Below are 26,630 nucleotides of genomic sequence, written 5' to 3'. Positions count from 1 at the left end.
TCCAAAAAAAAAAAAAAAAAAAAAAGAGCAGGTGATATATGTAAGGAGGGAAAGGCGAGAAGGTGCGGATCTCAGAGCCTTGGCAGGAAAGCCCCCGTCTTCAGCAGAGGTAAGCTCTGGTCAAGACATATGCATTAGACCAGATGGTAAAGGACATTTGGAGGTTTCTGTCTGGGTGCAGGTAGAGGTTTCTATAGAATATATTGGGGCTATACTTTTGCTCTCCCTGTTTCAGAACTTGATCTTATGCATTCGATCAGGAGTGACCAATGCCAACTTTGAAATTTATACTGAGAAGCCCTAATTCTCAAGGGGACTCAGCTCATTCTTAACCCAAAAGACCTAGTATCTGGGGAAATCACTTCAGAATTCAAACATTCTGAATAAAGGGATTTAATCACCCTAACCATTGTAACGAAAGGAGGATAGGCTTGAAGCATGTATCAATATTTCCACTGCCAGTTCAGAGTCTTCTCTAAAACTTAATTATATATTTTTTAACAATTTCTTTTTTAGCATCCCTTTCTATTAACCAAAAACTTCTTTGACATAACAGTGCTTCCTCTTACTTCCGAGATTCTGAACAGTCATGTGGCTAAAATATGGACTGGATCTCAGACTAATGCAGAAATCCATGCTGAGGAACACACACCTAGTCAAACACAATCAAGTAGAAAAATCTACAAGGTGGTGGGGAAAGCAGGTAAGCTGAACTTGCAGACCATCGGCCAAATGCAGTCTGGTGGTTTTAAAATGTTTTTCTCTTCACAGCTTTTTTACTAAAAGTCTGTAAGGAATGTTTAAACATCAGTAAGATACACAGAAAGATGAACGGTTACAATATTGAAAATAGTAACACTGATAAGCACTTCTCTCTACAGCTTCTCTCTAAAGTCACTTCTCTTTAAAGTCAAAAGTTACTGAGCACCTACCAAGGATCAAAAATGCAATAAGACACTCTCACTTTAAGTCATCAATATCTTAATAAATATTTAATATTTGTGTACAAAACAAAACCGTGACTAAATACAGCCTTGCCAATTATAAAATCTGGCAGTATATAAGCTGGACAATACTTGGAAGAGAAGTTTTGGCAACAAAGAACATAAAAATGTACATGTTATTTTATTTTAAGCATTAAACCTACTCCTGGGAATTCAACCCAAAGGAATAACTGGAAAGAAAAAAGACACTGTATGTACAAAGACATTAATGGTATTTTATTGGTAATAGCCAAACAAACACCTGGAAATAACCCAAATAGTCAACAAACGGAAACTGTTAATTATAACATACTACTCAATGAGCTCTACATCCATTAACATTATATTAAGAATATGTAGCAACAGAGAAAAGCGTGACTAATAAGATAAACGGGAAGAAAAGCAGAACAAAGTACTCTCACAATATACTGTTCTATTTGAGTATTATTCTAAATATATGACATGATTACAGTTATATAATAGAAAGTTTAGAACTAATATATAAAAATGCTGTGGATATACTTGAGTGGTAGGGTAACTGGTTTTAATATTCTTGAGATATTTTAAGAGGTATGGGGGTCGGGCACAGTGGCTCATGCCTCTAATGCCAGCGCTTTGGGAGGCTGAGGTGGGCGGATCACTGGAGGTCAGGAGTTCAAGACCAGCTTGGCCAATATGGTGAAACCCCGCCTCTACTAAAAATACAAAACTTAGCCAGGTGTGGTGGTGTATGCCTATAATCCCAGCTACTCAGGAGACTGAGGCATAAGAATCACTTAAATCTGGGAGGTGGAGGTTGCAGTGAGCCAAGATCACGCCACTGCACTCCAGCCTGGATGACAGAGTGAGACTCCATCTAAAAATAATAATAATAAAAATTGAGGTACAGTTGTTTTAAAAAATGGGCTTCAGCTTGATGATACTAGCCACAGCCTATGTAAGTCAAAAAGATGAGGCCGGGCATGGTGGCTCACACCAGTAGTTCTAAGACTTTGGGAGGCCAAGGTGGGAAAATTAATTGAAGCCAGGAGTTTGAGACCAGCCCAGGGAATATAGCAAGATCCTCATCTCTGACAAAAAAAAAATTAAAAATTAAAAAATTTAGCTGTGTGTGGTAGTGCATGCCTGTAGCCCCAGCTACACAGGAAGCTGAGGTGGAAGGATCACTTAAGCCCAGGAGTTCTAGGCTGCAGTGAACCATGGTCACACCACTATACTCTAGCCTGGGCATGACAAAGTGAGACCCTGTCTCTCTGCCAAAAATAGTCAAGAAGATGGGTCCTAATCACTATGTCACAGATACCTGACCAAAAGTGTGTGTTTCAGAGACCAAGGTCTTCAAAGCAGCGGAGTGAAGGAGAAAAGATGATTGGTCACACAGCAAGTTGGGTATCTATTTGACAACTGAGTACACTAGCAAAATAGAGTGTGCTGCACAGGTTTTCCTTCTACAGAGACATGGGAGAAATTAACAGAGTTTTGACTACCATCCTTCTTATAAACAACTTCTAACAACTTGTGGACTATCAACAAACACGTGCTGGGGACGGTGGCTCATGCCTATAATCCCAGCACTTTGGGAGACTGAGGCAGGCAGATCATTTGACGCCAGGAGTTTGAGACCAGCCTGGCCAACATGGCAAAACCCCATCTCTGCTAAGAATACAAAAGTTAGCCGGGCATGGTGGCACATGCCTTTAGTCTCGACTACTTGGGAGGCTGAAGCATGAGAATCGCTTGAACCTGGGAGGTGGAGGTTGCAGTGAGCCGAAGTGGCACCACTGTACTCCAGCCTGGGCGAAAGAGCTAGACTCTGTCTCAATAAAAAGTACTAACCACTATATGACAATGGATTCTAAAGAACCACAAATTTGCCATATGTTTTAAAAAGCTATTCCTTGCATTGAACATTCACTGTTGGTGATGGATAAATCTCTACTTAAGAAAAAGAGAGCTGACTGTACATACCTCATAGATGCAGGCATGTTAAAACAGACTGACAGTCACAGGCCTTCTTAGGTCAACAACTACAACATACTGTCTGTTAATTACCCATCAGGTTAGGCCATAAGCAGATTTCACTGGTAGGCCAACATTCAGGCTAGGAGGGAAGAAAAAAGGAATGGAAGGAAAATGCAAGAGAAAGGAGAAAGTACTAGGGAGTGAACACGGTAACACTAACTCTTTAGGGGTAACACTAACTCTTTAGGGGCAACACAGTGCAGGGTCCCATAAGTGACCTACCCCTAACCAAAAAGCTCTATAAATCTATAATACTTCTTTCTTCTTTGTTTTTTTTTTTATTTTATTTTTATTTTTTGAGACAGGGTCTCCTTCAGTCACCCAGGCTGGTGTGCGTCAGTGGTAGGATCTCAGCTTACAGCAACCTCTGCCTCCAAGGCTCAAGCGATCCTCCCACCTCAATCTCTAGAGTAGCTGGGACTACAGGGGTGCACCACCATGCCTGGCTACTTTTTGTATTTTTTGTAGAGACGTGGTTTCGCCATGTTGCCCAGGCCAGTCTCGAATTCCTGGGCTCAAGCAATCCACCCACATTGACCTCCCAAAGTGCTGGGATCACAGGCATGCACCATGGTGCCTGGCCTTATAATACATTTTACACCCTTAGCCTCAACTCTCCCAAAATAAATAATTCAGAGAAGGAGAATATATTCCAAAGATAAGCACTCCTTTTGTTGTCAAAACTATTAGCAGTTTATGAAAATATTTACAATGGGCATGACAACCTTTAAGAATTCAGTAGTAACACTCTTTTTATAAATTCGGCCAAGATATCTAACAACTCAATACAAACAAGCATCCTATTTTACTGCACTAATATTTAAAAGCTTTTATTCTGTAATTACTTAACTTCTATATTAATATAAAACACCCTCATTCCCATTTACTCTGAACATCAGTACCAACTTTTCCCCAAATATTTACCTCTGAAAAAATCAAAACTTCATAAATCAATGAGTCCTTACCTTTCAAAAGAAATTTGGAATGAATTCCAGGGAGACTCATATAAAATAAACTGAAATAGAAATAAAATCCATTCCAGGAAAAAAAAATCCAAAGACTTTCATAGTAAATCTATTCAAGTTCATATTTCTTCAACACTAATCCGAGTCTTAATAGTCACATCATTAATACTCTTAATACTCACATTTTTAACATTCTGCCGCCAGCGACTACTACTGTTCAAATAAACTCTGGTTCACACACTGATGTCTGCTTCACACATCAACTTGCTTCTCCCACACTTGCACTTGCTTCCCACAGAGTTGTAATAATTTCTTACAAGTTTTACCAGGCTGTGTCCCAAAATAAAGAGAATGGCTTCTTCCATTCTGAGGATTTTTGACATTTCTCCGCCAAATGAGGGAGGAGGCATTTGCACTTCAATAGTAGTTTCAAGACCCAACTATCATTTCCAAAACCCATCTCTACATCCCAGCCTCACACACACACACACACACACACACACACATACACACGCACATTCTCTGCCTATTCTGCCAAAGGACTCTGAATTGAGTGGCCTAAAGATTTCTCGTGTCTGCCCTGCAAGTCTTCTTGCCCCTGCTGTGAAGTCTCAGAGCCTTAAATGAGGAAATATAACCCAGGATATTTATGGGTCTGTCTAGACACCATTATTTCTAAGCAGAAGCCACAGACAAGTGTAACAGCAGGCAACATGACACTCGTAAGGTAAACCAAATGAGAGGATACAGTCAGTAATAAAAGGTTTTCATTTACAGTTTGTGGGGGGAAGCTTTAGGAAAGACAAGTTCTTATGTTTCAGGTGGTATTTTGTATGTAAACCATATGTCAATAGGCAATTCCGAAAACCATGGAATTAAAGTCATCCAATATTAAGCAATAGGGCAATAAATAAATTCCCTCGTAAGACTTTCAAATATGAAACAAAACTCAGCCATCTGAGCAGGTTTGACCACTCGCTCAGTTCTGTAGTGATAATTACTATGATTTGATTTGAGATAAAAGTTATAAAACCTTATATCAAGTATGTTTTGTTTTTACTTTTTCACTGTCTTATTTTAATGTCAGAATAAATATGTATTGAAGTAGTAGCATACTGAGGTTGTCAGCAAAGCCTGGGTCCTTCCTCTCACTCTCCTCCCCGGACAGCATGAGTTTCACCACTTGCTCCACCTTCTCCACCAATTACCAGTCCCTGGGCTCCATCCAGCAGCCCAGCTGGTCAACAGTGTGGCCAGAATCTATGCAGGTGCCCAGAGCTCTGGTTTTCGGATCTCTGTGTCCTGCTCCACTAGCTTCTGGGATGGTTTGGGGTCCAGGGGCCTGGCCACAGGGATGGCTGGGCATCTGGCAGGAATAGGAGGCATCCAGAACGAGAGGGAGACCATGCAAAGCCTGAAAGACCTCCTGGCCTTCTACCTGGACAGGCTGAGGAGCCTGAAAATTGAGAACTGGAGGCTGGAAAGCAAAATCTGGGAGCACCTGGAGAAGAAGGAACCCCAGGTCAGAGACTGGAGGCCATTACTTCAAGACCATCGAGGACCTGAGGACTCAGATCTTAGCAAATACTGTGGACAATGCCTGCATTGTTCTGCAGATTGACAATGCCTGTCTTGCTGCTGATGACTTTAGAGTCAAGTATGAGACAGAGTTAGCCATGCGCCAGTCTGTGGAGAGCGACATTTTGGGCTCCACAAGGTCACTGATGACACCAATGTCACTTGGCCACAGCTAGAGACAGAGATCAAGGCTCTCAAGGAGGACCTGCTCTTCATGAAGAACCACAAAGACGAACTAAAAGGCCTACAAGCCCAGACTGCCAGCTCTGGGTTGACCATGGAGGTAGATGCCCCCAAATCTCAGGACCTCGCCAAGATCATGGCAGACTTCTGGGCCCAACATGACGAGCTGGCTCAGAAGAACTGAGAGGAGCTAGACAAGTGCTGGTCTCAGAGGATTGAGGAGAGCACCACAGTGGTCATAATGCAGGCCGCCAAGGTTGGAGCTGCTGAGATGATGCTTACGGAGCTGAGACATACAGTCCAGTCCTTGGAGATCCGACCTGGACTCCATAAAAAATCTGAAGACCACCTTGAAGAACAGCCTGAGGAAGGTGGAGGTCCACTACACCCTGCAGATGGAGCAGCTCAACGGGATCCTGCTGCACCTGGCATCAGAGCTGGCACAGACCCAGGAAGAGGGGTGGCACCAGGCCCAGGAGTGTGAGGTCCTGCTGAACATCAAGGTCAGCCGGAGGCTAGGATCACCACCTACCGCTGCCTGCTGGAAGACGGTGAGGACTTCAATCTTCAATCTTGGTGATGGACAGCAGCAACTCCATGCAAACCATTCAAAAGACCACCACCCGCCACAAAGTGAGTGGCAAAGTGGTGTCTGAGACCAACACCACCAAAGTTCTGAGACATTAAGCCAGCAGAAGCAGGGTACCCTTTGGGGAGCAGGAGGCCAATAAAAAGCTCAGTGGTTTAAGAAAAAAAAAAAAAAGGTCGGGTGAGGTGGCTCACGCTTGTAATCCCAGGACTTTGGGAGGCCGAGGAGGGCAGATCACGAGGTCAGGAGATTGAGACCATCCTGGCTAACACGGTGAAACCCGTCTCTACTAAAAACACAAAAACAAAAAATTAGCCAGGCTTGGTGGTGGGCGCCTGTAGTCCCAGCTGCTCGGAGGCTGAGGTGGGAGAATGGCGTGAACCCAGGAGGCGGAGCTTGCAGTGAGCCAAGACCGCACCACTGCACTCTAGCCTGGGCGACAGAGTGAGACTCCGTCTCAAAAGAAAAAAAAAAAATACTATATTGAGAAAAATATGGGGCCAAGAAAACAAGGAGGATGAAAATGAGGGTTTTTTTTTGTATTTTTTAATGACTTTCAAAACAAGGTAAGAAAATTATAAGTGGCTCTTGTTTTATTCAATATAATAGATCAATAATATAATTAGTTCTAAATATTTTTTAAATACCATCATTCGTAATTACAAAAATTAAATGGTGAGCAATTATGAAATTAACAAAATGAAAATTTCAAAACCAGCACTAGCAGGATGTGAGGAAAGTTGTAAACTTAAAGATTGATGATGGTGCTATAAGCTGATAGTCTTTCCAGGGAGCAATCTGGCCATAGGTAACAAGATCTACAAGCAATTCATGCCTCTAACCCACAGAACCTACCTTGGAAACTAAAACCTAATGAAATACTCTCCAAGTAAAATAAATGTAATTTGTTCATCAATGTTTATAGTGATGCTTTTTGTAATAGTTAAAATTGGGGAAAATCCGAGTATCAAGCCACAGGAGAATGGTTAAATAACCAATCGTGATATAATAAAAGATGGAATTACTGATCCCGAATCTTTGCTCCCTTCCTATAACATATCCCATCCAGTTCCCTGTGACTTGTCTGGGAATCACATGGGATGAGTGGAAGTCCTCAACCCAGTGATTCTAGGCTTGGTCATGTGATATACTTTGGCCAATGGGATGTGAAGAGACAACCTATTCACCATTCCCTCGCACAACAGCTTTCAATGCAGTTACATGCTTCTCATGTACACTACCACTCTCAGCCATGGGAACAGCATGTCTGAGATAGGGGCTGTCCTTCAGGCTATATCCCTGAGTGAGAGGACACCATGGAGCTGAACTGAGCCCAGTCAAGCCTCCAAGCCTACCAATAGCACTCACATAACACAGTCAAAAAATAAATGTTTGTTGTTATAAGCCAGCAAGATGTTGGAACCTTTTCTGTTACCATAGCAAAAGCTCACAATACAACAGTTAGTTTGATGACAACAACTTGTCATCAAAACATGACAAGTTATATAGTAGCGGATATAGCAAACATATATTTGAAATACGCTCACGAAAAAGTAGAATAAAAAATAATAGGTAGACACAAAAGATATCGATATAAAGCAAGCCAATGAGTACCAGAAATTAATTGAAAATGATATAATAATTTATAATTATTTTTGTCAATGAAGTATGTGTTTATACTTCATCTGCACCTACATCTACAATGCCACATCTTTTAATTCCTGTTTAGATGCTACCTCTTTATAAGCACATTTTTCAGCAATTCTGTACATAACATACTCATAACAGAAATATTTCTATCCAACACACTTTGTCTGCTTCAATGACATAAAGATTACTGAACACTTATCACAAAAGTAAATCTAGTGCAAAGGTTACTATTCAACCTTTCACATGTATGATTTAGGGTTCAACAATTCTTTTGTCAGATTATAAAGAAGGCAACTGTAAAAAACAGACAAAAGCAAGAGTTAGAAGAAAGTATTTGCGGCCGGGCGCGGTGGCTCAAGCCGGTAATCCCAGCACTCTGGGAGGCCGAGACAGGCAGATCACGAGGTCAGGAGATCGAGACCAACCTGGCTAACATGGTGAAACCCCGTCTCTACTAAAAAATACAAAAAACTAGCCGGTCAAGGTGGCGGGTGCCTGTAGTCCCAGCTACTCGGGAGGCTGAGCCAGGAGAATGGCGTAAACCCGGGAGGCGGAGCTTGCAGTGAGCTGAGATCCGGCCACTGCACTCCAGCCTGGGCGACAGAGTGAGACTCCATCTCAAAAAAAAAAAAAAGAAGAAGAAAGTATTTGCTGGGCTGGGTGTGGTGGCTCACACCTGTAATCCCAGCACTTTGGGAGGCTGAGGAGGGTGGGTCACCTGACGTCAGATATTGGAGACCAGCCTGGCCAACATAGTGAAACCCCATCTCTACTAAAAAATACAAAAAAATTAGCCAGGCCTGGTGGCTCATGCCTGTAATCCCAGCTACTCAGGAGGCTGAGGCAGGAGAATTGCTTGAACCTGGGAAGTGGAGGTTGCAGTGAGCCAAGATCATGCCATTGCACTCCAGCCTGGGCAACAGAGTGAAACTTCATCTCAAAAAAAAAAAAAAAGTATTTGCTGGGATAATCCACTTGCTTGTCATCAAACATTGTATGAAAGCAAGATCTCAAAGACCCTCACCTATCTGAGGGTAAAGCTGTGTTGCCAATAAATTTATCTTTATGACCTATGTTAGAAATTCCATTGCATCTGTATGATTCAAGAATCACAAAAATGTTCACTATATCTCACTCATAATTTATCCTAAAATAAATTCAACAGCAAAAAAATTATTAATGTGAATCATCTTTACTATCATCTTCTATGCGACAGCAAGAAATGTAAAATGTGTATACTTCCAATAATAACAACAACAAAAAAAGGCCAGGTATGGTGGCTCACACCTATAATCCCAGCATTTTGGAAGGCCAAGGGGGGGTGGGGGGAGATCACTTGGGGCCAGGAGTTTGAGACTAGCCTGGGAAACATGATGAAACCTGTCACTACGAAAAATAAAAAAATTTGGCAGAGCATGTTGGCATATACCCATAGTCTTAGCTACTCAAGAGGCTGAGGTGGAAGGATTGCTTGAGCCCAGGAATTCAAGGTTGCAGTGAGCTATAATCACACCACTGTACTCCAGCCTAGGCAACAGAGCAAGACCTTGTCTTTAAAAAATTAATTAATTGGTTTTTTAAAAAATATTAAGAGGATTTATAGTATATCAATTGAAAAGATGCTACAAATATTAGTTATTAAGACCACAAGTTAACTGAGCATGGTGGCTCACACCTATAATCCCAGCACTTTGGGAGGCTGAGATAGGAGGATCACTTGAGCCCAAGAGTTCAAGACCAGCCTGCGTAACCTAGCGATACTCTGTCTCTACAAAAAAATTAAAAATTAGCTGGGCATGGTAGCACATGCCTGTATTCCTAGCTACTCAGGAGGCTGAGGTAGGAGGATCTCAAGATCTTGTCTCAAAAAAATAAAAAGAATACAGAAATTATGTATATATTATGAAGGAGTGTATAAAATTACGACTATGAAGTTATGTCTATATATGAACATTAACTATTAGATTGATGTCAACGTAATTGTGGGTTTTGCCATTACTTTTAACAGCAAAAACTGTGATTACTTTTGCACCAACCTATAAAAAACATGAAAAAAAATTTAAATAGCCGGTCATAGGTTTGTGGCTAAGTTTATACCAATTTTTAGACACGCTGATACACTGAGAGAAAAAATGCCTAATATTTGTATTTACAAAATCTGTACTTGCTATGAAATATACCCACATCTCTCAGTTACAAAAGAATCTGAAGTATGCTTCAAGTTTCTAAAAACAATTTCTGTTAAATATCTTTCTAATTAGGACAACCGTGAGTTAGTAAATGGAACACGTTCAGTTTGATTTTTTATCATTTCCTGATAACTGGAGCTCATTCCTGGAACATCAATGGTTTTTACTATATTCCCTAATTTAAAGATGATGCCTTTCACTGCTGGAGAAAATAATGGGCACCCCCAGTAGATACTAATGAGCAGAAGGGCTGCTGTAGATCAGGTCTAGGTAATGTTTTCCTTTCTGCCTTCGAGAAGTGGTGATGAAGGGTAGATATAAGCACAAGCTCTGGATTCATGCCCAGATTTGACACTAGGCTCCATCATTCACTAGTATTTGCATGCCATGACGTTACATACCTAACTAATATTTATTTACTAGCTGTAGGATCTTGTGCAAGTTACTTAGCCTTTCTAACCCGAGTCGTCTTATCTATAATAGGCCAACGACAGTGCTTACTTCACAGGGTTGTTGTAAGGATCAAGAAAGATAATCCACTTAAAGTGCTGGACAAAGCACTTGCACATGGTAAGTACTGCAGTAACTAAATGCCAATTAATATTAGTCTCTCTCTGCTGGTCGTCGAGGTGTCATCAGGCTTACATCTCACCATCGCCTATAACTACTTTTACTTTCTGTCTCTAACCATTTTCCTCCAGTCCCCTTAGGCATCACTGAAGAACTAGGGCACCTAAGAGTAGTCTGATAACCATCTATGATGGTGCTGTCCAAAGGAAATATAATGTGAGCCACAAATGCAAGCCACATATGTAATTGTCGATTCCCCTGTAGTCACATAGAAAAGCAAATCAAGACAGGTGAAATTAATTTTGACAACAGCTTTATCTCAATATACACAAAATATTATGTCAACATATAATAAAAAAAATAAGATATTTTACATTTTTTTTTGATACCAAGTCTTCAAGGTCCCGTGTGTATTTGACACTGACAGCAATATCCCAATTCCGACTAGCCACATTTCAAATGCTAAACAGCCACATGGGGTTAAAGGCTACGTTATTAGTTGCTGATTCTTTTCAAGATTATGACCACAGAAAAACATCTCCACTTTCAAAAACATCAAACTGCATTTATTAAACAAGCTGATGGATAGACAAAAGGAAAGAATGAATGGAAGGAGGAAGGAACACATGTACTTGACCTACACAGACTTCTGAGCCTGACGTGGTGGTTAAGAACTTGGGCTATGGACATCCCATTATTGGGCACATACTCAAAGGATTATAAACCATGCTGCTATAAAGACACATGCACACGTATGTTTATTGTGGCACTATTCACAATAGCAAAGACGTGGAACCAACCCAAATGTTCATCAATAATACACTGGATTAAGAAAATGTGGCACATACACACCATGGAATACTATGAAGCCATAAAAAAGGATGAGTTCATGTCCTTTGGAGGGACATGGATGAAGCTCGAAACCTTCATTCTGAGCAAACTATCGCAAGGACAGAAAACCAAACAACGCATGTTCTCACTCATATGTGGGAACTGAACAATGAGAACCCTTGGACACAGGGTGGGGAACATCACACACCGGGGCCTGTCATGGTGTATGGGGAGGTGGGAGGGATAGCATTAGGAGATATACCTAATGTAAATGATGAGTTAACGGGTGCAGCACACCAACATGGCACATATATACATATGTAACAAACCTGCACATTGTGCATATGTACCCTACAACTTAAAGTATAATGAAAAATAAAAAATAAATAAAAAAGAACTTGGGCTGTGGAATCAGAGAGAACGGGTTCATGTGCCACTTATTCCACTTATTAGCTATGAGAACTGAGCAAATAACTTCTTTAATTCTCACATTTCTCAAGGATAAACTATAGATAAAAACAACATCTCTTTCATAATGTTGTTACAAGTTTAAAGGTTATAGCAGAGAGGGGGTTTCTATACATAAAGCTTTGCTGTATAAAAGGCCAAAGATGGGAGTGGGGAAAACTGATGAAGAGAATACTGAACAAATTAGCTTGACATAACTAAAAAGGCCATGGTGGGGAAAAGCTGTTCATATTATTTATATTCACAATGCCTGTTACGTGCCCAATTACACAAAACAATTTGAACAGAGGCAGCTATTAATAAAATAATTGCAATGGCATTTCTAAAGCTCTCAGTGGCTTACACCTCCCTAGCCTGCTTGCTTGCTTGCTTCTTGGCAGTATTCTAAGTAAGTGGGGGAGACGGAGGGCTGAAGGCCAGAATTTGCAGAACCAAGATTTTTCCGTAGTGTATATATTATTATTAATCACATTTTCTAGCCTCCATAAGCCAGACAAATGGATATCTCTGAATCTTTCTTTGAAGGATGAGATTGCCACAGTGCCTCAAATTTAAACTGAACATTACTCTTCAATGTACCATAAAGACAAAAAATTAAACTAAATGCTTACTGCTCTTTAAACTTTTCTTGAAAATTGGTTTTGTGAATAATTCCTGATATTTTGCTTTGAATTTGCTCTTGTTACATGCTACAAAACACAAAAGTCTAGCTATTTAAAAAATTAAAGTTAATTCTGGTCTGCTAATGATGACTTTAAATGTTTAATCATTTTAACGATCCAAGTCACTACATGGTCTAAATTAGATGCTGAGTTTCTTAAAGACCACAAACATGTCTTCTCTATTCCAGGTACCTTCTAAACCAAGATTTCTCTGGTAGGTATTCCATTTACTGTTAATGCCCTTCCATATTACAGGTGTCCCATAATATAGATTTTTTTTTTTAAAGATTCTTACTAAAATGAGTTTAGCTTTGAAACATTTTCATTTACAGCAGAACTTCTCAGAGCCTTTAATATGTCAACATACACAGATTTCAAAGTACTGTGCTGAGTCACTATTATAGTTTTATCATCTACAAATGAGAAAAAAATGCAAACCAAGAACCAAACAATAAGGAGATAGCCTAATTGCCCCATGGAAATAGGTGGTCTTTACATTTCTGGCCTGATGTGCTGCTCACTGTGCATTTCTCTCTTTTATCATACCCAAAAATATATTAATGTTGAACACACATATATGGTAATTAATCTATCAGAATCTTCCAAACTAATTCATTCCAAAGGAATAATTTATTATTATTTGAGCAAATTTATTCCAAAGGAAGGAAGGGAAGAAGGGGGAGGAGGTAGGAGTGAAAAAGAGAATAAAGAAGAGGGAGGAGGGAAGAGGGGCGGAGGGAGGAAACCAGTTTGAATAACTACTAAATATTGCTGCATATTCATGGACAAAGCTAAAATTCCTAAACACTTTCATAAGGATGAAGGGGTACAAAGTACACACTCATACCTAACCTGGCACTCAGAAAACAAGCCTCATTTTAAAAACAACCAAACAGCTGCTCAGCAGAAGCACTGCACAAATCATCCTCTCCAGCCTTTATTTTTAGACCCTTCTTAAGTAAAACAATAATTTTCTAAAGAATATAATTAAGACTGGTAGATGTCCTTTCATTATTTTGGAGTTTTAATTTGTTTCACATCAGTTTCATTTTTCCCCTCATAAATCACATAATTATATAATATTCCATAAGAAATTCCTTACCTTTGAATAAAAGAATATCTATGATCTTTTAAAAATGTACTGATTGAAAAAGCACAATCCACCCAGGATATTAGTCATTATAACCCACGGATTTAAACACACAGGGAGTCTAAAAGTCAGCCCCATTTTTCAAATGATAAATTGAAGACTTGTTTATATGTCAAAAAATGTGCACCTTCATCATCTAAAGCACATTTTACAAAATGTATAATGCAAAAGAATAGGCCTAATAGATCACAGTATTTCCTGGGCAGAAGGGAATGCTAATTGCCTCCTGGAGTCTTAAATGAAACCTAATTGCTGGCTTGAGCTGTCACCACTGACCCTGGTAACAGACTGGTGCACTCTTCATAAACCTAATACAGCATAATCCTCCTTTATTATGGTTATTACAGCTCTTCAAGGGGACATGTCTACCACAAAAATAAACTCTGCAGCTTCTCCTCTAAATGGAGGTGTCACTTCTCCACCCCAGAACAAGCAGCGCTGATGGCAGAAATCACTCTGTACAAGTGGTACCACTTCGCAGCCTACAGCTGCTTCCCAACTGGGACTCACACACATCCACAGATACTATTACAGAAACCATGAAGCTACTCCATGGCGATAGGGGAAAAGAGAGGACGAGGAGCATGAACAGCTATTTATTTATTTAAAAACAAATCCACCACCATAAAGCAAATGGGAAAAGCAGAAGAAGAGTATGTAATACAAATCATGGGTTTGAGCTAGGAAATCCATGTGTAAATCCATTAGATTTACAAACAAAATTTCAGATACTGAACCCAAGAAATATTCCTTTCAATCTGTTTTGAAGTTTTTTTGGACACACTCTTAAAAAATTACTTCAGTTAAAAACATTTCTCTTATATCTCTTACTCATCAATTCCCTAAACATTTATTGAACATGTACTCTGCATCAGATGCCATAAACCCAAGGATAAATAAATTACAAAATGTCTCCAAAAGTGTGAAAATAAGCAAACAGTACAGTACTATAGGAAGGTAGAGAAGATGACAATGCTAATGTAACTATTATTAGGGATATTATTATCCCTAATAATGAAAAGGGAACATCAGATAAAACCTCCAAAAAAGACATAGAAATCACATAAACATTAAAGAATCAGAAAGATTACTATGTGATCAGATGTAAAAAAGAACTGGAGTGGGGGCAGGAAGTAACAATAAGAGCATGAGTCAAAGCAACAAGGTTTCAACTCTGAGAAATGTTTGGAGAAGGTTCACAGGGACCCAAGAGATGTTTAGGTGAGAGGCCAGACAAGGCTAGGAATTTAGGTGCCATCAAGAGCTATCCAGAGCCCTGACTGTGTTCACATCTGATCTCACCTGCCCTTCCCTCCCACATCCCTGAGTGTGAGAGATTGAGAGTTGAGGGGTTAGTTTCTTGATCTTGTCCAAATTTAGTGAAATGTAGAAGTCAACTAGGCCAATGACGGAATTAAATGTAAACTCCAAGAGGGCTTTCACAGTCCACAGGGTTCCAGTGACTTGGGTAACAGATGTTATTCTTAGCTCATCTGTTACGTGATGGTGATTTACCTGTCCATTTCCTACCCAAAAGCACATCAGAAAGCATTATTTAGAGAAAACCACTTTACATTGTCGTTAAACTCCTGATTGCTGCTCTTAAGAATATGTACATATGTATTCATGGGAACATTTTTTTCTCAATATGTGTATGATTCGCTTATTGTATTGTGCTGAGTGAGCTCGTGTGTGCTTCAGACAAAAATAAATGAGACTTTCTGCTTACATTTTTAAAAAAGAGCTATGCAGAGCCTTGAGTGTTCTGCTAGAGTGTGTACTTTAATCATAAGCAGTTTTTAAAATGAAATATTTTAGAAGGGAGACTGTAATAAACACACGTTTCCATCACTTAGCTTAGGAAACAAAACAGAATCACATGCCCGTCCTCACCTCCACCCCTGCCCACCATACCTTGTATTTCGTGTCTATCCTTCTGGTATTTCCTTGTACCTTTACTACATACACACACACACATATGTAGGTATGTTATATGTACACACACATATATGTATGCATGTATGTTATATATATAGTAAAGGTAAAAAGAAAATGTGTGTGTGCACGTGTGTGTGTGTGTGTAAACAATATATGGTGGCAAGAAAGATTTTAAGCAGGAGAGTTAAAATATCAGACGTATCTTAGAAAAGATTCTAGCATAGAAGGTAGACTGGTGCCCGCAACAAGAGAGGAGACAGCTTACACAAAGTGGTGCCACAACAGGTGTCTGTCATGACACAGGAAGGGCAGCCTCAGCCTCACAGGGTATTCTTAAGCAAGGGGCAGGCGGACATGCATGAACAGTTACACGGAGGGACGTGATGGAGTGAAGCAGTGGCAGTTCCCAGGCAGCTGACAGGCCAATGAGGGGATGAGGCAGGTTAACCAGGACACAGAGCACAGTGAGGTCAATGCCAAGGCCAGAACGGCAAGGGGCCTGACCCAGAGAGCGATTAGGGAAGGCTGCCCAGAGAAAGTGGTATTGAAGGAGGGCTCGGAGGGATGGTTTTGATAGGCAATGATGAGTGTTAGGACTCTTAGGCAAGGAAACAGCACCATATTAGGTGGAAAATGACTGGGCCTGTTCAGGAAACACCTGCAGTTTGGCATAACCCTGAGGAATAGCGGAACATAAATCTGAAGAAATCAGAGGCCCACCTGGGAATCATTTGTGGAGAACCTTCAACATCAAGCTGAAGTATATACGTAATTCATGACAAATTCACTTTCATGACCATGAAATCTGCCTTAATCCCTTTAACTTAGGAACTAAAATAATGGTGAGAGTCAAGCTTGTGATTTGGGGGGGGGGGGATATCAATGATATCACCGCTGCTTATTATAGTTCTATAAGTAGAACAGGCTGTCTTGGATATGAGTGAGCTGGCAAATCTGCCTTGACATGGTGTCATGGGGTCTCGCCATCTTTCTCTTACTGTAAAAACTAGTAACTTTGAGTTTGAATAATGGGGGATGCGGCCTTTTTCTCTTTTATATATCATACAAAAGAAAATAATGCATAGGAAGGAAATTAAGTATATTCTATCTTCTTTTTTTTCTTTTTTTTTTTTTGAGATGGAGTCTCGCTCTGTCGCCTAGGCTGGAGTGTGGTGGCACAATCTCATTCACTGCAAGCTCCGCCTCCCAGGTTCACGCCATTCTCCTGCCTCAGCCTCCCGAGTAGCTGGGACTACAGGCGCCTGCCACCACGCCTGGATCATTTTTTGCATTTTTAGTAGAGATGGGGTTTCACCATGTTAGCCAAGATGGTCTCGATCTCCTGACCTCATGATCCGCCCACCTTGGCCTCCCAAAGTGCTGGGATTACAGGCTTGAGCCACCCAGCCTGGCCAGAAACTAAGTATATTCTAAGCAGTAAATCCAAACCTGAAAGATTTAGGTCTTAACCCTGAAATGTTCCTGCTTCCTAACCCTTCTGTGATATTTATTCTCCCATGATCTACAAAATTTCCTGGACTTGAAAATGAGAGGAAAAATTACCATGTTTTTTAAGTACTCAAGTATAGCAAAACAATATTAAGAACCATAGTATGAGTAACTTCAGAAAATAGCTTAAAAACGGAATTTGTCTCCTCAAATTAACAAAGATAATAAGATATGTATAATACATACTGATAACTGTTTAATTTTTTAAAATCACATATAGTCATTAACAAGATGTAATTTTCCCAGAGCATAGTAATTATTTATCAAAGAATAAATAATGAATTGCAAACTAGGCTGGGCTCTTATCCCTCAGGTCAGCATTTCAGAAATGCATTCATTCACTGATTCTATAACACTTTTTTTTTTTGAGATGGAGTCTCATTCTGTCTCCCAGGCTGGAATGCAGTGGTGCCATCTTGGCTCACTGCAACCTCCACCTCCCAGGTTCAAGTGATTCTCCTGCCTCAGCCTCCCAAGTAGCTGGGACTACTGGCGCACACCACCATGCCCAGCTAATTTTTAGCAGAGACCGGGGTTTTATTACCACGTTGGCCAGGATGGTCTTGATATCTTGATCTCGTGATCCGCCTGCCTCAGCCTCCCAAAATGTTGGGATTACAGGCGTGAGCCACTATACCTGGCCACACTTTTTAAAAATAATCAACTCTAATTCATTATCTGCAAAATGGCAACATCATCATCATCATAGCTATGGCTACCCAATCTCCACATAAGATGAACTGAGTAAGATCCCTACCAGAGAGGCTTTTAACTTAGTAGAGGAGATAGGATGGTAAACAGGTATAATATGGTAAACTTACTAATGTTGGTAATTTCAAAGTGCTATGGGACTATAAAGTAAGGAATGGGCTGGGCACAGGGGCCCACTCCTGGAATCCCAATACTTTGGGAAGCTGAAGTAGGAGGATCGCTTGAGCCCAGGAGTTCAGGACCAGCCTGGGCTTGAACATAGGGAAACTACATTTGTACAAAAATTTTTTTAAAATTAGCCAGGCATAGTGGCTGACACCTGTGGTCCCAGCTACTTGAGAGGCTGAGGTGGGAGGATCAATTAAATCCAGGAGTTCGAGGTACAATGAGCCATGATCACCCCACTGCACTCCAGCCTTGGCGACAAGGCAAAATCCTGTCAAAGAAAGAAGAAAAAGAGAGAGAAAGAAAAGAAAGGCCGGGCTCAGTGGCTCATGCCTGTAATCCCAACACTTTGGGTCAAGCTGGGCAGATCACCTGAGGTCAGGAGTTCGAGACCAGCCTGGCCAACATGGTGAAACCCCATCTCTACTAAAAATACAAAAATTAGCCAGGCATGGTGACTGCACACCTATCATCCCAGCTAGTCAGGAGGCTGAAGTAGGAGAATCGCTTGAACCCAGGAGGTGGAGGTTGCAGTGAGCCGAGATCACACCACTGCACTCCAGCCTGTGAGACAGAGCAAGACTCCATCTAAAAAAAAAATAGAAAGACAAAGAAAGGAATGGGAAAAAGAGAGAGAGAGAGAGAGAAAGAGAGAGAGAAGAGAGGAGGGAAGGGGAGGTGAGAGAGAGAAAAGAAGGAAAAAGAAAGGGAAGGGAAGGGGAAGGGAAGGGAGGGGAAGGGGAGGGGAAGGGGAAGGGGAAGGGGAAGGGGAAGGGGAAGGGGAAGGGGAAGGGGAAGGGGAAGGGGAAGGGGAAGGGGGAAGGGGAAGGGAAGGGAAGGGAAGGGAAGGGAAGGGAAGGGAAGTGGAAGGGAAGGGGAAGGGAAGGGGAAGGGGAAGGGGAAGGGGAAGGGAAGGGAAGGGAAGGGAAGGGAAGGGAAGGGAAGGGAAGGGAAGGGAAGGGAAGGGAAAGGAAAGGAAAGGAAAGGAAAGGAAAGGAAAGGAAAGGAAAGGAAAGGAAAGGAAAGGAAAGCTTCAGTGGAGAGAAGCAGAGTGAAGGTGGAGCTTTAGTTGACCACAAAGAGGTTAAGCAGGCAGGAAGGGGTAAGGCCACTCTGGGTATGAATGTAACAAAGGAGAGGAGAATTAAACACCACTAAGTGTTAGGAGCGCTAGCGGAGAGAGAGAAAAAGAGCAGCAGATGGGGATGGGAAGATAGTCAGGAATCCATATCATAAGTGGAATAACGAGTGAAAGACTTTAAATAGTACTCAAAAGAGTAAAATCTTCAAAAATTTGTGATTTCAAAAACCCTTTTTGCAGCACTGAAAGAATAAAAATAATTTTCTGCTGCTATAACAGAATATCACAGATTAGGTAATTCATAAAGAGCAGTTTATTTGGCTCACAGTTCCGGAGGCTGGAAAAGTCCAAAAGCATGGTGCTAGTATTTGGCCAGGGTCATCCTATGGTGCAAAGGTGGAAGGCACAGGCAAGCACGGAAGATGGAGAAAGGCACCAGGGTCCAGACTCCCTTTATCAAAATCTACTCTTGAGATAACAAATCTGACATTAATCCCTTCATGAAGGCTCCCCCTAATCACCTCTTAAAGTTCCCACCTTTTAACACTGTTGACAATGGCAATCAAATTTTACCATGAGTTTTGGAGGGGACATTCAAATCACAGCAATGCTCTTGGAACAATCTCAAGAGGCAGTAAGGATGGAGGGAAAAGAGCAAATGGAAAATACTTTTACAGACTCAAACTCGAAGGACCTAATGACTGATGGGATTTGTTACTGGGGTTTGAGAAAATGGATTGAGGGTGCTAAGAATGACAGGTTGAAGAAAACTCCAAATGCCTGGCTTGAGCAGCTAACTCAATAGACAGCAATGTCACTGAGATAGGTAATTTGGAAGCAGCACATTTTGTGACAAGAAACTGGAGAGTTCAAGTTGAGACAGGTAGGATTTGGCATGTAGAGCAGACACTCAAATGAATATAAGCAACAGATAAACCCAACTGTTTGGTAGCAAGCAGAGAGGTCTGGACTGCAGATGATAGCCAAGGAGATCCAGTAACATGGAAACATCTAATTAGTGCTTTACATGAACCTGGCTAGGGATACGAGGCCATTAACCGAGTCTCTCTGCAGCTCTAAAGCAACCAGGAATGGAATCATTCAAACTGGTGCAGTGAAAAAGTGACACCCATACTAAGCCTGAGGAACAGGGGTGGGAGAACCAAACAAGACTTCTCAGCTCAGTGCTTCTCAAAATGCAGTTGGTCAGGACCAAGAGCATCAGCACCACCCGGGAGCTCTTTGGAAATGGAAATTCTCAGGCCTACCTTAAATGTGCTGAATCCAGAAACCGAGGTAGGCCTGGGGAAGAACGGCAACCGTTTGTTTAACGAGCCCTGCAGGTGATACTCACTGGAGGTTGACAATCTACTGCCTTGGCTAATGCTCCAATTACTTGAGGAATGCAGTGTGAACAAATTAACCTCCAGAGATGAATTTCCAAAGACACAAAGAAATTAAGTAGAAGTAAAGTACACATTTCATACAAAAATATGCATTAGGAATTGAGGCTAATTTTCAACTGTAAGTAATCTTTCCCTGTGAGCGCAAAACGTGTAACGCGAAGCAGATCAAGTCAGTGGCCCACATGGTAAGGCTTCCTAACTTAGGAATACAGTTCAGCACTAAAATCTCAAACAATCTAAATGTGAAGAGGGTATTTTACTACTTAGAGACAATGCCACATCACCAAAGGAATCCTTTCTCATTTTCTCACTAGACTCCTCCCTATTGACCAACATAAAGCATTTACGGGATGGCCAGCTAGGGTTACAGCTCTCTGGATATGCAGTAGTCCTCTGGGTCAAACTAATTGACCAGGCTTAGGATGAAACTCTTGACCTAAGCCTAATTTAGCCCCTAAGGAAACTAAGCTAAATCAACCACATATCAAATTTTACATGTAAGGCTGATCTAAGAATGGCTATGAAATGTTTTTTCCAATTGCAAGGACTCTGAAGAAAATCAAACAAAAGCTTGACAGGGGAAGAAAAGTCAAGAAATACAGAACCAACAGGAAAAAGGAAAGGAAAGTAAAACAATGTTAATATGCCATTTATAACCCAACTTAGAGCCAGAACTACCCTTATCACACAAAAAGGCACTTACTCACTATTACCTTTTACACAGCTACTCTGTGTCCTTCATCCACAAGCATTGCATCATATCCTTTAATTCAGAATTATAAATAATTATAAGATTATTTATTTTCATAACCAGCATGCATGCAATATATGGCAAAGGCACTGCTGGTCTGGGCAAGATACATTTCCTCTCCCTTCCTATTGCAAAAATCCAGGTCAGGCCTGCATTTTCCTGGGCTCTCTCCCCCTGATTCCCCAAAGGGGTAGGATACCTTCATATGATCTCCAGGCCTGCACGCAATCCTGCAGAAAAGACTTAACCAATTCTTTGCCATTCTGTTTCAAGAACACATGCTTTCTTCTAACATTGTTCTAACATTGTTCCTTTCTTCTAACATTCCCTCACGCTTTGAGGTTGATATGAAGATCAATAATTTAATGTTTGTCAAATACTCTAGGTTTCTCAGATGAAAGACAACATTAAAGTTCAAATAACCGCCGGCCGGGCGCGGTGGCTCAAGCCTGTAATCCTAGCACTTTGGGAGGCCGAGACGGGCGGATCACAAGTTCAGGAGATCGAGACCATCCTGGCTAATCCGGTGAAACCCCGTCTCTACTAAAAAAAAAATACAAAAAACTAGCCGGGCGAGGTGGTGGGCGCCTATAGTCCCAGCTACTCGGGAGGCTGAGGCAGGAGAATGGCGTGAACCTGAAAGGCGGAGCTTGCAGTGAGCTGAGATCCGGCCACTGCACTCCAGTTTGGGCAACAGCGCGAGACTCCGTCTCAAAAAAAAAAAGTTCAAATAACCAGTGGCTGGCATTACACAAGAAGTATTGCAGTTTACTCTTTATATGTGGCCTTCAAAAAGGGAAATCAAGGCTGCAAAGATGTATCAGCTAGCTTTTGTACTCTTGTTAAAGGCAAGAGAGTTACCCTAACATTCTTTAACTAGATTTCAACATTAGAAATACAAGGATCCTTATATAAAATACTGGCCCCTGATTACAGTAAGAATTATACAGGGAAAAAGATCTTTTTCTCTGCCCTTCTAATCTCTCAGTGGCTTTCCCTCCTCAAACTTCTCTACTGCCTGGTCCCCCACCTCTCAATTTCCTCTTGTAGGAGGGGCCACATGGCAGCTGCCAGCCAACATATTTGTTTTGAGCCAATAGACTGAAAAAAAAAAGTCAGAGATAAAGCTTTATGTGTATGTTTACACACATGTGAATTCAGGCTGCTGAAAAAATAACACACAAAGAGAACATTCATGGCCACATACAAGTCCTTGAACATATAAATAGCCATCCTTGACCTATTCTGTGTGAGGTGCTGTTACACAGCATGACACTGAATTCTCCATACACATCCTGACAGGCTAAATGTTATCAGATCCATTTTGCAGATAAAGAAACTGAGGCTCAGAAGGGCTATGAAGTTCACCCAACATCACACAGCTAAAAAATAGCAGAGCTAGAATTCCAACCTAGTTATATTTCCAACTCCCAAATCTGGACCACCTGCTCTAGCACACCGACAGCCAGGAAAAGCTATGAACTTACCACACATACCCCTTGGACCACTCAATAAGCCGTCGGTGAGATGCATACAGAGGACGTATTAATTAAATCAAATTAAATCCGTAAAGGGAGATCCAAAAACACATTTTAGACATTAACTTGAACCTCCTCCCTACCAAAGCTTTGTTTTCCCTCATTCCTTAATTGGCTAATTAAGTATTTCATCTTATCTCTTTCTCATGCATTATCTCTAACAAAGCTCACAGCACTGTTCTGAGGCTTAAAATGAATTTTTTAAAAACACAGCATTTGGTGACTAAGTAATGAAGCTCAAATGCAAGAATTTGATGAACTCCTTGCTCAAAAATGACAAGAATATGGAACCCAGGAGGGCCATAATGTGCAATCAAAGGGTTGATGTTTGCTTCCCTGGAGCAAATTTAAACCTCTAATAAGGAAGGCAGGCACTGGAAAATAAAAAGTCCTCATAGTTCTTGACACTTAGCCCACACGTCCAGGGCAAGTAAGAATTATTCTAAAAATTCTGATTTTTCTCTGAATTCCTTATGGTGCTTCCCTATTAAAAGTCTAACTGTCCTTTCTAATACAGCTACCAGCGTGACACAGTATGCACAAACCTGAATAACTCAAGTGTTCATAATAATTACATGTTTAAGCCAATGATGGAAACTGGGCAAATGCCTGGGATTAGCGGGAAAGGGCTTCTCTTCAGCCATTTCTCTCATGCAGGTCCCCACACCTTCAGGAAACCTTCTGTGAAGGGGCTGTTCTTGAGATAAGAAAAGATGCTGGTAGAGGGGCTTGGATAAACACCCAAAGTTGTAGGAAGTCAGTGTGTTCTTCCTACTCTCATGTACTGGCCTGAGGTCACCAAAAGCTGGATGTCTGCCACCTCGGCCAGGACTCAGCCACTATGAACAATACTACAGCACCACTTCAGTCCAGTGAAGAGGCACCCTTGAAAGGCAAACCACGTACAGAATGCTACTGCATTGTAAGAAACTTTTCTAGGCAGGATTTGCTGAATCCTGGGCCATTAGGCTACAAAAATCTGCAAGAAGATAGTGTTTTCTATTTTCATAAAGTTTCAGAGGGAAGAACGACAGTCCTTACAACTGTGCTAAAGCAACAGTAATGACTTCCAAGTAGAGAAAAGTATAACAAACTTCATGACATACAGATGAACTAATTTTGCACCACATGGCCACCCATTCAGACTGGGCAAAAACGGCATCATGCCATTCAGCTCCTGCTCATTAAGGCTGTCATTTCTATGGCACAAGCTTTAACCCCATCACCAAACAATTAGGTAACTTTATAATACAAGGTCCGTAATGCCTTGTATTACCACACCTATGGCTGTCAAGCAGCCTTTTTAAAAAGGAATCATTGTTTGAATGTGGGGGACAAAAAAGAAGAATCAATACCATGTTAATAAAACCGAGCATGGGCCAATTAAAATTTAGATGATCATACAACACTGCTTGTGGTAAAACAGCAGCAGGCATGGAAGTGTATCCAAAGAGGGAGGCCTTGGCTCCACTGGAAGCTACTTGTGGTTCCCATAAGTGGCTAACGCACTCCTAGATTAATTTCTGATATTGGGGGTGGAGAGAATGCTATCCCAGCAACACTGCACCAACATGGCCATAAATGCCCCTTGGGCCCCCAGATGGCTAGGGAAACTATCGGTTCCCTCTTGTGTTCACGCTGCACCAGCTGTTTCCTCTGCCTGGAATACACCCTTCAGATGAGCACAACCTCCATTCTCTAAGCGCAGTGCACGCCTCACCAGGACCAAGCTCGCCTCAGACTCTCACAGAACCCATCCTCCATGCATTATCATTCTTCACCGGCCTTCAGATTTCCTCCACTAGGCTGCAGACTCCTGCCCTGTGATCTCGTTTAGCATCTTTCTATCCCCTGTTCGTAGCAGAGTAGAAGCTGGGTTTGTTGGATGAATGAGTAAACTAATCCATTTCAAGAAGTTAACACATTGGTGGAAACTCTGTAACTGCCGGCGCCTGCAATCTAGAGATTCCTCACCTTCACAAAGAACCTGCGACAGCCAGTCCCTAGACTTAAGCGGAAACCCTACAATCTCTGAAATTGTAGGTGGGGATGAGGGGGTTGGAGGACAGGAACTGAAGGAAGTGAGAGGAAAAGGGAGGTAGGGGCAGCGTTACCTCACTGCTCTCTCCAAACGAAAAGGTGTAAACCCCATTTACAAGTATTCAAACCTGAGCTCTGGGGGTCACATGGGGAAGGAGAGGCTGTTAATACCTAGAACTTGAAAAGTTTGAGGTGGAGACCTGATCTGAAATTGTGTGACCACAGCTTTTTTCTATGAGCCAGCCCGACCACCCAAGTAGGAGCCTCGACGCCCAGGAGTTTGGTGGCACCACTGAGGCCTAGTGAGAGGGCAGGAAAACTCCGCTCCCCTCAAGATCCCTTCCCGGTGGTGGTGGGGGGTGGCTGGGGGCGTCGGGCAGCTGCGTCCCTCTACCGCTGCAGCGACCGCGACGTCGTTCGTCTTTCATCCTCTAGCCCCCAAGGTTTAGGTATCTCCAGGTGCCCCTCCGAGGCCCTCTCTCATTCCCAAAACGCAGAAGGGAAGGGAGAGAGAAGACAAGGGCGTGGGTTTAACCACAAACTCCCCAGACGGCGCTAACCTTCCAGCTCGCTCCGGGACAAGCTTTGCGCCTCACCACGGGCAGCTCCCACCGCGAGATAATACCCCTGCGGCCCGGCCACCCAGCGCCCCCGCTGCCCTGCCAGGCGTCCCGGGCCGCCAATCGCAAGTTGGCGTTGCCAGCGTCTGCCCAAGTCATCTGCAGGGCGCCCGGAGCGCCGAGGCGGCCTCCAACCTCGGGCCCGACTCCCCGGCTTGGAAGGGGCTTACCTGCTTACATGGCCCCCGTGGCGCCCCGGAGTCCCGCGCGGAAAGGCTGTCCTTCGCGGCGGCGAAGCCCCGAGTCCCCACGGAATTGATTCCAGTGGCTGGCGGAGGAGGGGCGAAGGGAAGGAGCCGCAGGAGGCGAAAGGGGAGGGAGGTTTCCGCCGCGATCCCGGCGCGAGAGTCGGAGCAGAGACGCACCGGGGGAGAAAAGGAGAAAAACCTAAGCACGGGCTGTCCCGTTCCAGGAGGCCGGGGAGGATGGCTCAGCTGGGAGGGGAAGGAGCGCCAGTGGCCACTTGTGTCTGTCTAGGGCTCCCCAAGGACCTGAGCCAGCAGAGCAGGCGGCCGAGCCCGCAGGAGCACAGCAACCTGCCCCCGAGTCTGCGTCCGCTGCGCTCACTCCGCGGAGAAAAAGTTGGGAAGAACTTTGAGGGGCCGGGAGAGCCAGAGCGGCAGGAAATGCGAGCGGCCGGCAGAGGAGGGAGGAAGGGGCCGTGCGAGTGGGAGGGGACGGAGCAAGCGCCAGCGGCCACGGCTCCCCCACCCGAGAGCCGGGCTCGGCAGCGCTGGGGGCCTGGAGGCGGAGGGAGCGCGGGGCGCGTGGCCGGGGGCGGAGAGGAATGCGGCCCGGGAGGGCGCGCGCCGGGGGCGCCGCGGGCGCGCGCTGAAACGTGGAGCCCCAGCTCCAGAGCTCCCGAGCTGGAGGCGCGCCGTCCTTGGGGACGTCACAGCGCTGGAATCCGAGGAATGCCGGGCTGCAGGAGCTCCTTCTGCAGGCCCGGAGAAGTCGCGCACTTTTAATGGGGTAGTTTTGGAAAATGTTTTAAAAGGTGGGGGCCGAGGACGGAGGACCGGATGAAACTC

General features: G+C 42.8%; 1 protein-coding gene and 1 pseudogene across 1 annotated transcript in view; one reads left to right on the top strand and one right to left on the bottom strand.

Moving 5' to 3' along the window:
- PTPN14 (protein tyrosine phosphatase non-receptor type 14) overlaps nt 1–26,292 on the bottom strand; it is a 206,802-nt gene extending 180,510 nt beyond the window's left edge. The window contains exon 1 of the mRNA XM_010372954.2: nt 25,770–26,292. The gene's annotated coding sequence lies outside the window, so the exon portion shown is untranslated. The remainder of the gene's footprint in view (nt 1–25,769) is intronic.
- Nucleotides 5,140–6,418, top strand: LOC104669840 (annotated as a pseudogene).
- Nucleotides 26,293–26,630: the final 338 nt, after the last annotated feature.

The sequence above is a fragment of the Rhinopithecus roxellana genome, chromosome 8, assembly GCF_007565055.1.
Source record: "Rhinopithecus roxellana isolate Shanxi Qingling chromosome 8, ASM756505v1, whole genome shotgun sequence".
NCBI classification, from domain to species: Eukaryota; Metazoa; Chordata; class Mammalia; order Primates; family Cercopithecidae; genus Rhinopithecus; species Rhinopithecus roxellana.
Note: the sequence above shows the minus strand (reverse complement) of the source record. Positions and strands in the feature narration are given on the sequence as shown.